The sequence below is a fragment of the Dysidea avara genome, chromosome 2, assembly GCF_963678975.1.
Source record: "Dysidea avara chromosome 2, odDysAvar1.4, whole genome shotgun sequence".
Classification (NCBI taxonomy): Eukaryota; Metazoa; Porifera; class Demospongiae; order Dictyoceratida; family Dysideidae; genus Dysidea; species Dysidea avara.
In genome coordinates this window covers 36,166,056-36,181,144 of record NC_089273.1, presented here as the reverse complement: position 1 = coordinate 36,181,144, position 15,089 = coordinate 36,166,056, and the positions used below count along the sequence as shown (strand labels likewise).

Sequence of the window (15,089 nt, the reverse complement as noted above, 5' to 3'; positions counted from 1 at the left end):
TGCACCTTTTAACAATCTATTTACTTAATCACGATAACACACTCCATTATTATTGATCTAGATGTATTCATAAGCTAGCACAGTGATAATATGAGATAGTGACACACCCTCTGGTAAGTGAAAAGGCCGACTCATGTTTATTCCTTTTGTGTGTTGTAGTTTGTTCTAATCAGTCAAGTGCTCCTGATAAGAATTCTTAAGTGTCAGGACAAAATGTCCTGACAAAAACACATTTGTCCAGACATACTTCGACACAGGTGGCTTATAACACTGTCTATAGAGGGACAGTCTTGAGTGTAAGGTACTCTGGTAGTAGGCAGTCCCTCCACTGTACTGAGAATAGTCATTCTTTTGTGTTCTAAGTCAACGTTGAAACCGGGTCACTACTGCTGACCCGGATGACCCACTGACCCGGATAGCAATCCGGGTCAGACCCGGATGTGACCCGGATTGACCCGGATGTGACCCGGATTGACCCGGATGTGACCCGGATTAATTAAAGCCGAGACGTGTTTCGGCTAGTCTCGGGTGAGCGAATGAGTCTACATTTTGAGCGTTCGATTCGTGTTGAGTAAATATTGCAACTTCAGCTTAGCTGTAGGTTGAAGACCAACAAAAAAAAAAAAAAAAAAGGTCTTCACCTACTGACAATAGCTACCCCTCACCATAGATACCTCAGTTTCGTGCTACATACTGCACTTACTAACAAATAGGCGTGGCTGAGCATATGTTGGTAATGCGATAAGTGGGCGTGGCTCACGAAAGAGCTACGCGATAGCATTTATAAGTTCCATGTCGTCAAACGAACAATTTCGTTTCTCACGTGATCCAATCCGGGTCAGACCCGGATAAATTGTAAACCGGGTCAGACCCGGATGACCCGGAGAAAATGTGACCCGGATGACCCGACCCGGTTTCAACACTGTTCTAAGTCACTATTAAAATTCACACTCCTTTTTATGAAGTTTTTGTACTGTAGAGGAGTTGGCATTGCTACATTTGTGGTCAATCCATTGGGCGGCTTGAATGTTTATCTCCTAGCAACCAAATTGACAGCTACTATGTATATGTTAGATACCCACGGGAGGTTATTTAGTAGGGTGACAACTCAAGGGCACGGTTTGGTCACTGAGGTGTGACATTATGCCTGCGGAGGTGCCAAACTAAGCACAAGGGTTTCAACCTACTGAAAAACAACAGTGGGTATCTAACCTATTTAGAAAGCAGCTTGTTAGAAGCACAGAGTGATGCTAGGTAAGGTCCTTTATAGCATGTTTGCACACAGCCAGCTTAGTAGCCAGGTTAGTGTTGTTTTAGCAGCTGTTATTTAGTTCCAAGGCTTGTTTACAAGCTGGCCATGAAGCAACAAGCTTTATTACAACTGACCATGAAGTGACAAGCTGTATTGCAGCTGGCCATGAAGTGACAAGCTTTATAACAACTGGCCATGAAGTGACAAGCTTTATTACAACTGGCAATCAAGCAACAAGTTTTATGACAACTGGCCAGGAAGCTACAAGCATTATTACAACTAGCTGTGAAGTTACAACTGTCATGAAGCTACAAACAAGTGCAATAACACAGCTGAAGTGTGTTGATGGTCTAATGGCGACAGTGCTGACAAGCAGACAAATGCAAAATATGCTTGAGTGGCAATACCAGTAGCCAGTTTCATTTGTGGCTAGCTAGTTTTGAATGTGGAATGTTGTTGAGGTAACTGTAATATGCATTGAGCAGCTGGCTTGTTCAATGTGACAGCTGGCTTGTTCAGTGTGACAGCTGGCTTGTTCAGTGTGACAGCTGGCTTGTTCAGTGTGACAGCTGGCTTGTTCAGTGTGACAGCTAGCTTGGTCAAGTGCTGGTTGGCTGATGAAGGTAAAAACCCAAATCTCACTTAACCATATAATCACTAATTAAATCAGTGACATAGAAAACTCTTTGAAGTGTTGTTCAATTTGCCATAACAGTCTCACGTGACAACAGGTCTCTAAATGAAACTTAGAGCCCTGTGTAAACATCAAAGAGAATTATTCATGCTGCTTTCTAATGGTAAAATAAACACCCTGGACTTTTGGTCTACTTTGATCAGAGGTTATGTCCTATTATGGTCAGACAATGGCTGATGTCTGAGTTATCAGGAGCACTGAATCAAACATATGAATACCCCATACATTTACCAATTGTGAATTACGAACTTTTCGTGTGTGTGTGTGTGGGGGGGGGGGGGGGGGGGGGGGGCAGTACTGTTATCAATTCATGTGGGCTTTGTGTTGTTTTAGTGATACATTTGTTAATGATATAATTGTTTACTGCGGTATGGAGACATTTGTGACTATGGTTTGTTGTTCTTGTATGCCTGTAGGTGATATTCTTTGTCTTTTGTCAACCTTAACCAAATCCCACAATCAATTATAACATGTAGCATTATAAATGCCAGGTATGACCCTGATTTATGTAATCATTCAGAAGCACTACTTCACGATAATAGTTAATACCCTTAATTTTTGACAAGTTTCTTACAACCATGTAAGGAAACTTGAAGGTTAAGGTTTTATTTTATTTTTTTGATATAAATAATTACCAAATGGGGATCTTAATCTTAATAATTCTTCATATTAATAATGTAAGGGAATCAAAGCAGTACACGGCTATTATTTTACGCCACAATAGCAAACTGACCAGTGGTATGTGCCTTTTGGAGTGCGTGCCCTTTGCACCTTGTTATCTTGTCTTCGTCCTTCATGCAATTATGCCAATGAAACCATATTGAGGTAATAATTTACCCTGTCAACACTTTCCTTGAGCAACATATTTAGAAGCCACAAACTTATTTAATTACTTACTTTTGGTAGATAGGTATGAACCGGAACTTTATGATAGATCAAAGACCACACCCATTAACATGATCTTGGTTGTAATGATCGAGCAATGGTACTGCACCTCTTAACAATCTATGTACTTAATCACGATAACACACTCCATTATTGTTGATCTAGATGTGTTCATAAGCTGGCACAGTGATAATATAAGATAGTGATACACCCCCTGGAAGATAAAAGGCTGACTCAAGATACTCTAATACAGCAGTCATCCTAACAGAACAGTCACAAGTATATTAGCTATATGCTAAAAATCAAACGAAACAATTCCAAAGTTTCCGAGCTATGCAGTAATACCATCTTTTGTCTCTTGTTTCACTACTTTTTATTGCTTGGATCCCTACTTCATTTTTGAATTAATAGTAATTATTATTTTATGGTTTAGTATGAAGAAATGTGTTACTAATGCTCATGAGTAGTTGTTTAGATGTTTGTTAAGGAATCAATAAAGACCTGAGATTACTGTATCACTTTCATAATGGTAAAATCTCTATCTTCCTACCAGATATATGTACATGTATGTATTCACAATGTATTATGTGTCATATTATGTATGTATATTTGTGTACACTGTGTTGACTTTTGTTTATGTTATTTTGTTTACTGACACATGCAGGTTGATTACATACATAGTGGACATTAGAGGATGTTTACTTCTGGAAGTATCTTCATGTGAGAGGGACTATTAGAGATTGAAGGTAGGTTATGTGTGTGCGTGTGTGTGTGTGCGTGTGTGTGTGTGTGTGTGTGTGTGTGTGTGTGTGTGTGTGTGTGTGTGTGTGTGTGTGTGTGTGTGTGTGTGTAAGTATGCCCTCACATTACATGTGCTATCTTTTGCTATATTTACATGAAGTATGAATAATGGATATTTTACCCAACTCACTATGGTAAATATCAACATCCCTTAATCGATTGTAATAGCAGAAGGTATAGGTATACTTTCCATGTGTGTCATGGTGTGACACTACTGCAGGGCCGTAGCCAGGGGGGTTTGGGTGGGTTCTGAAGAACCGCCCTTTTGGAAAAAGATCCACAATTTTAGCAAAAAGGTCCACTGTTTTAGTATACAAGTCAAATTTTCAGGAGCAAATGTCCATTAGCTACAGTTTACTAGATACCACTAATAAGAAGCTAAATTAAGTGCTCCGAATAGCTCATTCAGTGCTTGTATTAAATGCAATGCAAGATTGAGATACTCTAATAGAGAAGTCAGCCACTCTAATAGAACAGTCACAACTACATTTTCTTTAAAAACTACTTAATTTACATGTAGATTGTCGAAACCGAGCTTTCATTAAGATTTTAGTGGACAAGCCCCTCCATGCAGAGCCCATGAATAGCATCCATGCTTCAACTCCATGCAATGTCTAAATTTCATTGTTTAAGACAACCTTTGTTCTGCTCCACTGCCCATGTTGATCATCGCAGAGTTCTCAATCTTTTCCCATTCTTATTCACTGTGACATTCCATTATATTATATTTAGACACACACATGCAGATGGTGCAATTATAACAGAAAAAAAAATTATTTACAGTAGCAATAGAGATATTTTTCCAGATATCATCCATACAGCTGGTCTTCAGCTTACCTAAATAATTGTTATTTTTATTGACTGAAATGCCACTAAATTCAACCTTTTAGTATCAATTTTCAAAACATTTTCTGGGGGAATGCCCTCAGGCCCCCCTAGTGTCAGCATGCGAAGCATGCTGGGTGCACACACCATAATATAATCTGAATCATGTCATATAGAGGTCCACTTTTCTTCTAAAAGAACCTACCCAGACAAAAGTCTGGCTACGGCCCTGCTACTGCAGGAAAAAGATTCTGTAAAAATAAAGGTGAAATACACAAGTAATGCGAATTCAAAACAAGTACTTAAGGTAGCATTGACCGATTTATTGAAGTCATATGTGTTGCCCATTTGTCACTACCCAATAACATTACAATTAGTGTGCTGTTTTATGATGGTCAGCTATTGTGTGTGTATATCTGTATTAAAGCCAAGCTCAAATACGTACATACATACAATATACATGCTTTGGTCTGTTACAATGACACGGTACTAACAACTAGACTAATTCTAATAAACACCTGCAGGAGTTGTATGCAGGATAAACACGTATGTCATTGTTGCAATATTGCAAACTGTAAGTAATCATGTAACATTATCACTTCACTACGAAATAAATTTCTGGCCTGAATAAATGCCAGGCTTGTTTATTCAATTACCAGGTCCAATAGGGAAATAAATTCCCATTCTATGTATGTGCGTAAATAGGAAACTTATTCTCGTATTGGTGTAAAGGAATGGTTGCTGGATGTCTATGACAAATTTGATTGTCTGTGGTGCATAAATTTGACGTCTTATCGTGTGAAAATAAAAATTGTGTGGCTGGCCATGGTGCACTCCATATAGAACAGGGAAACTGATGCAGTTTGCCAGTGAGCTAACTGTGGTGATATCTTTAAGTGTGAATACCATTACTTGTACAACAACTGTATCCTGATACGTGTAGTAAAAAATGATCTTGTTAGTCTTTTACGGGTGCTAGCGCCTTTTTGAAGCTGCACAAATGCTGTTATTTTTACCTTTGATACAGGCAAAAATGAAGCTACAGGAATCTAAACTACTGCTTCGAAGATTGACCTAACTTTCTACTACAGAGACCAAAGTATAAGATTGTACCTTGTTTCATTCACGCGCTATAGTCCCTCAAAGTCAACCCATACATTTTTCTTATTCCGAGATACTGGCTGCTTGCACAGGCATCAAATTCGCTGTGAAGATTCTTCAATAAACTTGTGGAAACTTAGTGCAGGGATTTATCTTTGCACTTCTTCTTTCTTGAGTTATAAAACAAAGAGTGAGTGCCCGCGAGGGAGCTTTGACTTCCGGGCCTTGTAACTTCGTGATGGATCAAAACAATTATAATCCCATGTGCTAAAAGTTTGCAAATTTATCACTGATGGTCCACCAAAAGTTTGGTAGAGATCCGACTATCGTGTATTCCAGAATATCGCCTTTTACAATGCAGTGTAGAACATGCGCACGCCGACCAGTTATTACAACAAATTCCAATAAACCACAAATGCCAACTTTATCAAGTAACAAGTTATAAATGAAGTTCTGAACAAAAGAAAAGTTCTTGTTCCTTTTCTTTACACACTGGGACACCTTCCTGTTGCTTGTGGAGTCGCCAAGCCTGCTCTTCGATAGGTAATGCCTCGTAAAGCACAGTCAGTATCCTGTCATGTGTGATAAATCCAGCTGGAACATACATCATCACTACCTAAGAACAGGTGTACATATAACTTACCAGCATACTGTACACTATCACTCCAGACAATGCAGGAAGAACGTGTGTTGGCTACAAATCAGTTTGTGTCTCTGGCTTGTGTTCAGGCTAATTCACTCTATTGTCATTCTTGGACACCCAGATGATCATTTTCGTGATGGTTTTCAAACGAAACAGGCTGTTTCTTGGCCAATTTATTTAGCACAAAACACGGTCGCCTAACACGGATACTTTGAGTATGCGTAATATTGCCAATTATGATGTAACAGGGCATGTGGTTATGTAGTTTGTCCCTTGAATGGCTTCAAAAACCTGCTAGCACCCTTAAAGAACAGATACTTGGAGTGCTGTTGTATAATTGGCTTAGAAACATATTTCAGTTGCATACTGTGTGTTAGCAGCAAAGAATCATCTGACTGATTTATTATAAATTCAAGTTTGTGTGGTAAACATTTATAAATCTATAAAGTAACAAAATTATGTACATACGTGATGTCTCAATTAATCTTTGATTAATAGTAGATTTTCAGTGTGCGTATTATCCTGTTTATCAGGGATGTACGTACCCAGGTTTTAGAATAGCGGTGGTTACAAGAAACACGGTCGAGTCCAGAACTGTACGATAAAACATATGGATCCTGAATTTGTGTAAATCAGAGATGAATCTGTAGTGGTTGGTGAGTATATTTTATTTGAGTGGTGGCTGTTCCAACAATTGTGGGCACATGCTTGCATACATACTGTGCCACGATACTGTACGTAATAACTGGAAAGTTTTAATGTATGATCAATTTCAAATGAGTTTCAGTGTAATGCACTGACATTTATTAAGAATATCGTATGACACGGGAGTTTTTCCAACAGAATAAAGTAGAGCGGTAAAGCCGTCAATTTGATACCATCATCAAAGTAAATTTGTTAATTGTATACATTCTTGTTGCCACATCAAAAGAGTTTTGAGTAAAGTAGAACGGTGCTGCATCGCTCTACTACTCTTTAGGGAAGCCCCTGGTGTGCAAGTGTTTGTGCATTGTACATTGTTGTTTAGATCACTCTAGACATCAATACTTTGCCTATATGTCTGTGTATGATATTAAACCAAAACCCACAATACATTGTGATGAGTAGCTCTATATAAAATGGGAGCTAGTTAATGAATCAGCGAGCACATCAACGTTACCTTACCATGGTGCCTCGTGAAGTTGACAAGCATTTTTTGGCGGTCATAATTATATGACTTGAACCACTGTGTACAGTGAAACATGTGGGTTAAAGATACCTTGGGGGACTGTCTTGATTATCTTGATCTGTTCGTGTGTTAAGAGATACTTTAAGACTATTATTACATGTGTCCAGATTATGCAGATGTCCTCTAAAGTACAGGGATTCCACTGTAGATAATGCTGCATATGTGAGTTGTTAAATAATACGGAATATTCTGTTTTGTAGTTTTGAAATTTTAATTGCTCAATTTAAAGGCTTATTTCACACTGTTAGAAGACTAAAATTATTATAGGATTTGCTATTGAATTTATTAATTCACTTTTGCAATAATTATAATTTGTCGCTTTTGCAATTCATTGCCATGGGAATTGAGATTTAAGCACTACTGTATCACGGTAGAGTTTGTTATGTTTGCAGGAAATTTTGTCATCACTAATAAAATATGAGTAACTAAATGGGACGATGAAATCTACAGAGACAATCAATTCTACTGCAATAGTGACAAATACTATTGCTGTCAATTTACAAAGATGACAAAATTTGAAACAAAAACGTTTATATACCTGCGTGCATGCATCTTTGAGTGATTAGTGCCACGTCTTCTTCATACTGAATACTTCTAATGTTTCATCTTTGTGATCCTGTCATACATGTGTATACCTGTATATTGTGTAACGTAGAAAATTATGCACCTGTGTCTCTGTTGCAAAATTTCTGGTGAATACTTTCTCTGTTTAATAAAGTTTGTAGCTTTGTATAAACCTTTCTTTGCAATAATGGCAATGCCAATCCTTGATTTTGTTTCTATCATTGTACATACATGATACTTTATTCCCCTGAGATCATAGCATCCTGCATTGTGCCATAGTACAAGGGAACTTGTAGTTAATTGTATTGTATTTATGTATATATTTCCAATGAAGTGATGTACGTTAGTATTTTTGTATTATGAACCTTCACTGCTTTATTTTGTGCAGCAAGCAAATTCTCAAGTGTTTAACTCTATTGTAACATACCCTTGCTGTATGTGTGGAGGCTCATCTTGGTCTCAACTGATGTATAAAAATGAAGCCACTTTTCGGCTGAGGCTTATATTTTTAAACTTCATAATACAGTATAGAAACACAGTAGTGTCACATTGGTGATAAGTTCTGGCCAGACAATACATCAGTACTGGAGTGTTGAGAAGCGAACACCAAAACCCAAACCCACAATGCATTGTGACAAGTGACTCTATATAAATTGATAGGTAGTCATTGTGTAGTGATGGATCAGCAACCATAATATCATTGATGTCACCTTTCTTAACTGCTTTCCATAGAAGGTAATTTTTGGTCAGTCATAATCATATGACTTGAATCACTTTGTACAGTGAAACCTATGAATTATGGACACCTTGGGACTGTCCTGATTATCAAGGTGTCCTGACTTTCCATGTCGGTTTGTGTGCTAAGAGATACTTTGTGTGCTAAGAGATACTTGGTAACAATGTAGCAATAAGTGTTCAGATTATGGACATTTCCTCTATTTTATGGTACAAGTTCCACATTATGATGATACATTCTGTGTAGTCCTTCCAAATTTTAATTGCAATTTAAGGCTTAATTATTTCATAATATTAGAACTTATGAGACAAAACTCTTTTGCTATTGAATTCGCCAGCTTTGCAATAGACTCGTCCATGTTTGCACTAGAATTTGGCATGCTTGCAACAGAAGTATGTTCTATTGTAGTAGAGTTTGTCACATTTGCAAGAAATTTTGTCATCAATAGTCAGTGATTACCTGACTAAATGTGACCAGATCTGTGATAACCTGACATAATGGTGCAAGCCTAAAGTTTCAGTATAGGCTATTGATTGCAATGGGTAAATATTTACATAAACAAAAAAAAATTGTAAACTTTTAAAACACTTTCTGCACCTGCAGCTATACCACTTATCAGTCACATACAGCCGGTCAATAGTGTAACCAATTGAATGAATGCAATTGCAGCAAAGGAAAGGATGACACCAGATCCAATGAGCACACAGTTCAAGTATCAGTTACTGAAACACAAAGTAGTCATTCCACTTCAGTTTCTCCATCCATTGTGCAGAAAAGAACAGTGCAACAAATGCCTTGGCAATCATTCTAATTACAGTAAGGAAATGAAAGAGCTGAAGCCATGGAGCTTTACCATAAGTGCTAGTGAATGGCAGGGACGAACGTAAGTCTATCATACAGTATGATAGTACTGTGTAGTAGGGACATTGAAGGTGTAGGAGCGATCCGTGATATAATATAACCCAAAAACCTGCCACAATTTTCCCTCACAATGACATGACAGTATTGGTCGGGTAAAACCAAGCCGAAAAGTGCCTTCTGGTCGACCTGAAATGTTTCCGTCAAGTTGCTACAGAATTTTTTTTATTATTATTCAATGGAATTTTCTACTGCCTACCTGCCTGCCTGACGCCTTCAGTCAAGTGTAGCAGAAAACTGGCTACAGCTATAGCCCTAATTCTTTCACAGAAATGTTTCTAGTTTGCTTAAGAAAAAAACCTTTGGTATATTGATAAACATACAATGCTTGCGCTATTGTCTTACGTTTATCCTTCTTTACCATGACCATCAGTCAAGGTTCTACCGCTAAGTGTTAATAGACTACAGTACGGCTTCCATCTACCAGCTTAAGTGTATATTGCATCTAGTACTGTGAACCAGTATGCAATAAACTGGTTAGTAACTGGGTCAGGCAATTACTAGTTAAGAAGCCATTAAACTGGTTTTGCCCATCTACTTGGTAAACCATTAATTACCCCTGCTGACAAGTGTTAACATCATAACATAACCTCAAACCATGTGTAAATATGTGATTGTAAGACAGGATGTTGATGGTCACTTTGGTACTACCCTAAGCTTCCAGCAGACATGTTGAGTATCATTACGTCTGCCAATACCACTGTATTACACAGAAACCAGTTAACCAGTTAACTGCCAGTAATTGGTTACCAGTTAACCGTTTTTGAATTTATTATCAGGTTCACAGCTCTCATTGCATCAAACTATTCGGATACACGTGGTCGCCAGTTGCACCAAAAACACGTACGTGACTCGCTGTTGATATCGATCAGAGAGTGCAACTCATGGCGAACTATATAGCAATGTGTAAGTCAGTAAACATAGTTTATTTAGCAACGAGTCGGGCCATCCAGGTCCTGCTTTACAGATTATTAGGGTCTGACCCCATGTGCTAAATTAAATGTGAACGTGTTACTACACGTCATAGCGTAACTCTGCTTCTTTCATGAACCACGCCCACTTATGTAATTATTACTGTCTGTAGACATATGGTAGCCATGCCCATTCGTCAGTCCGTAGGTATGCACGGATCCACGAATCCACATTGATTATTGTCTACAGGCTTATGTAGAACCACGTCCACTGATCAGTTGTTATTGTATGAGTCATAATCTAGTATAATAGTGCTGTGATCAACTCTTTTAAAATATTGTGACTAATTTTGTGTAAAGCACACTATATAGTGGTCATGAGCTTGCAAAAAAACTTCACAAACAAGTATAAGATTGTAGCAAAGTAGGAATATTCATTTCTTATTGTTTTACAGTATTTGGACATTACGTACTACTCCGATCCAGCTGGTTTCAGTACTTTTTATTGCAGCACTATACACTGTCCCTACTCTAATTTAAAATTCCTATATTTTTCTTATGCTTTTTATGCATACATTGTGCCATAGCCTTAATCATAGTAGACGTGTTATGTTTGGCTGGAGGTATCAAGAAGGTCGATCAGTCAGTCAGTCAGTCAGTCAGTCAGTCAGTCAGTCAGTCAGTCAGTCAGTCAGTCAGTCAGTCAGGAATGTTGAATGTAGTACTTGCACCCAACATTTTATCTAAAAAACTTTCATATCTAACTTGTTTAGATAATAGAGTGTGCATGTGTTTTGTACGTCTGTCTAGACTGTTAGCCACACATCAATGTTTTGCCTATTCATCTATCGCATTCCAAGTATTACGTATATTAAGGTAACAAAACCCAAACCCACAATATATTGTGATGAGTGGCTCTATATAACTAATAACTAGTCAGAGTTTAGTGATGGATCAGTAACTACATCAACTTGGCCATTCTCTAGAGGTTAAAATTTTTGTGCAGTCATAATTATATGACTTGAACCACTGTGTACAGTGACACCTGTGTGTTATGGACACCTTGGGGCTGTCCTGGACATCAAGGTATCCTGATCTTCCTGGTCATCAAGGTATCATGATTTCCATGTGAGTTTATGTGCAAAACAATACTTTGGGACTGTCCAGATTATGTAAACTAGTTTCCATAACGTATGTAGTTGAATATATTCTCTTTCAAATTTTAATTGCAATTTAATGCTAATTATTTCACAATGTTAGACTCTTACACTATCTTACTATTGAATTTGTAATTGGCATAGTTCAATAAATTCAGCAATTTTGTAGTGGAATTCATCACTTTTTCAAATATGTCACTTGAATCCGACACACATTCAATAGAATTAGTGCTATTGTATTACAAGTTTATCATGTTTATAGTAAAGTTTCCCATCAATATTCAGTGAGCACCTGGCTAAACAAGAACACTTTGCAAAGTAACTGAAATGAGGCAACGACTCAATTGACTTTTGTTGCAAAAGCAACAAAAGTCAATGGCAAAGGTGATAGAATTCAATAGCAAAAACCTGCATATACGTACGTACATATACACATGTATTTTTGAGTGAATAGTAAAGCCTTCTTCATTGTAATGTTTCATCTTGTTATCTTGTCATACATAGTATATACCACATCACAAATAAACTCACTCTACTATACAAATGTAAGGAAAAATAGTGTAAGTGTAAGGATCATAGAAGTAAAGAGCAAATGAACAAGGGAGGTCATCTTTTTCTGCAACTATGCTAGTGGACATTTAATTCTTATGTCAGCCTATATCCTGACTGAAGTAGGGATTAAATGTCCTCTAGTATAGCTGCAGGTATAGATGACCTCCCTTGTTTCTTTGCTTTTTATTTGTAAAATTTCTACACTATATATATATTTTTTGTAATAACATAAATTCATTACTAGTAAAGCATGGCTTACCACATCAAAGGAAAGGATGGTACCATACCTATTAGAAAATTAATCGCACTATCCCAGCTATCAATTGCTGAAAGGCGAAGTGGTCATTCTGCTTCAGTTTTAGCTATGGGTATATTGTATCAGGAAAGAACAGTACAAGAAGTGCCTCTGCAATCAATTCAATCACACTAAGTGAATTACGTAAAGAACTGAAGCCATCACAAATCAATACCTACTTGGTAGTGGATGAGACATAAAGGAGAACAAAAGATAAGATGTGCTAGCCATAGTTGAGTTATGTTTGGCTGGAGGAATCGGGTAGGTAAGTAGGTCAGCCAGCCAATCAGTCAGTCAGCTGGTCAGCCAGTCAGTCAGTCAGTCAGTCAGTCATGCGGTTAGTAGGTGGAAATGTCTTTTAACTTGTTGGAAGGATTCACTGAAGTCATTTATGGACTTGGATATTGCCAAGCTGTCATAAGGGAAAAGTGAGGCTGTTTTTTTTTTTGATGATACCTTTGGACAAGAAGTCCAAACCTACATAATTGCTACTGTACAGTACAGTATGATGAGTACTTAGGGGCGGATCCAGGATTTTTCAAGAGAGGGGTTCTCTGAGCTGGGTGGAGGGTAACCCCCCCCCCCCACACACACACACACATGCACACACACACACAATTATAGTTAACTCAGTGCATCTGACCTACGGCTGTACGTAGCATTCATATATAAAATGTGCCTTTGGAAAACAAGCATGACGTGTGTTAGCTATAATTAGCTGGAAACCTACACTGCTGTTTTTGCAGCTTATTGTTATACTATGCTATTGTAGATTTATAGCTTACTACGTACACAACTTCCTGCCATACAGTATAGCCATGACGAATGATGGATCACTTGTTCATTGCACCAGATTTTTGATCACACTTCTTGTTTTCTGTCTGGCATCATCGCAGAAGTGGCACCAAAAGTGAACCTTGTGCAAGTGCGAGTGAAATTGCTCTTCCTGAGCAAGTTGAAGAACTACTGAAGTAGTTAACTCCTGTGTCACTTTGTAATTCAACTGTCGAGTGTGGGACCGGCATTCTGTGTCGTCTGGGTGAAGTCTCAAGAACAGCCGAGTGATATCACGTGCCCATATTGACCAAAGGCGGAGTCAGGTGTATTACCACAAAAGAAAAGTACCGGCAGTTAAAACACTCTTTATATACAAAGCAGACGTACCTTTACAACAATATCAGTGATTACAAACGCTTGCAGCCGCCAGCTCTTCTACGCACAGTAAGCATGTGTCTTCCACCATTTGCTGAACTTTACGCAATCCATATCACGTGAGTTATCATTACGTGAGCTATCATGTGATGCTATATCAAACAGTTAGTGACTGCTCTATTAGGGTATATTGATCGTTCGCGATCTGTTGCTTTCCTCCGTGCACTTTCTGTCGTAGATTTCCTGTTCGAGGTCCAACCTGAAGGGGGGGTCTCGAGACCCCAAATACCTCCCCCCTTTTGATCCGCCCCTGGTACTGTATGATGCATATGTAATTGTGTGTAGGTTCCATATATTATGTGACCCGTTGAGAGAAAACTGGCCGTTTTTGCAAAATTATACTTTGCTATAATAACGTATTGGGTAAAAAATATGTGTGCTATAAAAGTTTTATGCACGTTTCAGTCACTTCGGAATGTACTGAAACAAATGAATGTAGCTTAAACATTTTCGTCATACAAACACTCGCTAGTGTGGGACTAGTTTAAAATTAAACATTGTAATGTACGGTACCGCTCAAATGCAACGTTGTCTCGCGAGAGTGCGAGCGTTTAAAAACCTTGCTAATTAAAGGGCGTGGCAGCTGTGTCGCTTGCGAGTATTCATCCTGTTTACCACTCTGCGTGGGTAGTTCAAAGGCGCCGCCAGTGCCATAATTTGTATATGGCACTGCTACAGAGCATTATAACTTATAACACACTGGTTGCAGTTTTGCAGACCGCAAGGAGTGCATTATAAGTTATAATGCACCGACCGCAGTGCAATATACAGATATTGCACTGGCTGCAGTTTTGTGCAGCAATTGGCACAAGTGCTGGCAGCCAAGACCATTACAACACCTCACCTAATAGGTGAAAAGACACCTCACAGATCACTCGAAATATTTTATAGCCTGACATGTAAAGGTCAATTGTGGGCCATAATGTCACCAATACGTATAATGTTTACCAAGCAGCCAATGGTGATCGAAAAAGCCAACGCGGTGGCCACAATTAACTCTAGTCTACATATACATAAAGTACTTATACACCTTACTAGTCTGGTGCCATCTGAGCCCAGATTTAACTGTAGTCCACTTTGACAATGACTCAATGAAACTTATACTTATTCTAAATAATACTCACCTTTACATTTGATTGTGGTAACCAGTTTTAGCCATGCCACCAGATTCGGGTTTAGCCAGTGTGAATAGTAAGAATTAGACCAGTATCGTTTAGTAGTTAGGTTTTGTTTGCTTAAACTGTCTAGTAGCTGCTTTTTTTGTTCAAGAGAATCACTATGGTGATTAGTCTAGCGCTTAGTCTATATGGTGATT

At 38.2% G+C, this 15,089-nt stretch overlaps 1 long non-coding RNA gene across 1 annotated transcript in view; it reads left to right on the top strand.

Moving 5' to 3' along the window:
• The window catches only part of LOC136247208 (uncharacterized), a 49,070-nt gene that overhangs the window by 1,745 nt on the left and 32,236 nt on the right, over positions 1–15,089 (top strand). The window contains exon 2 of the long non-coding RNA XR_010697192.1: positions 3,496–3,577. This is a non-coding gene — a long non-coding RNA (uncharacterized lncRNA). The remainder of the gene's footprint in view (positions 1–3,495; positions 3,578–15,089) is intronic.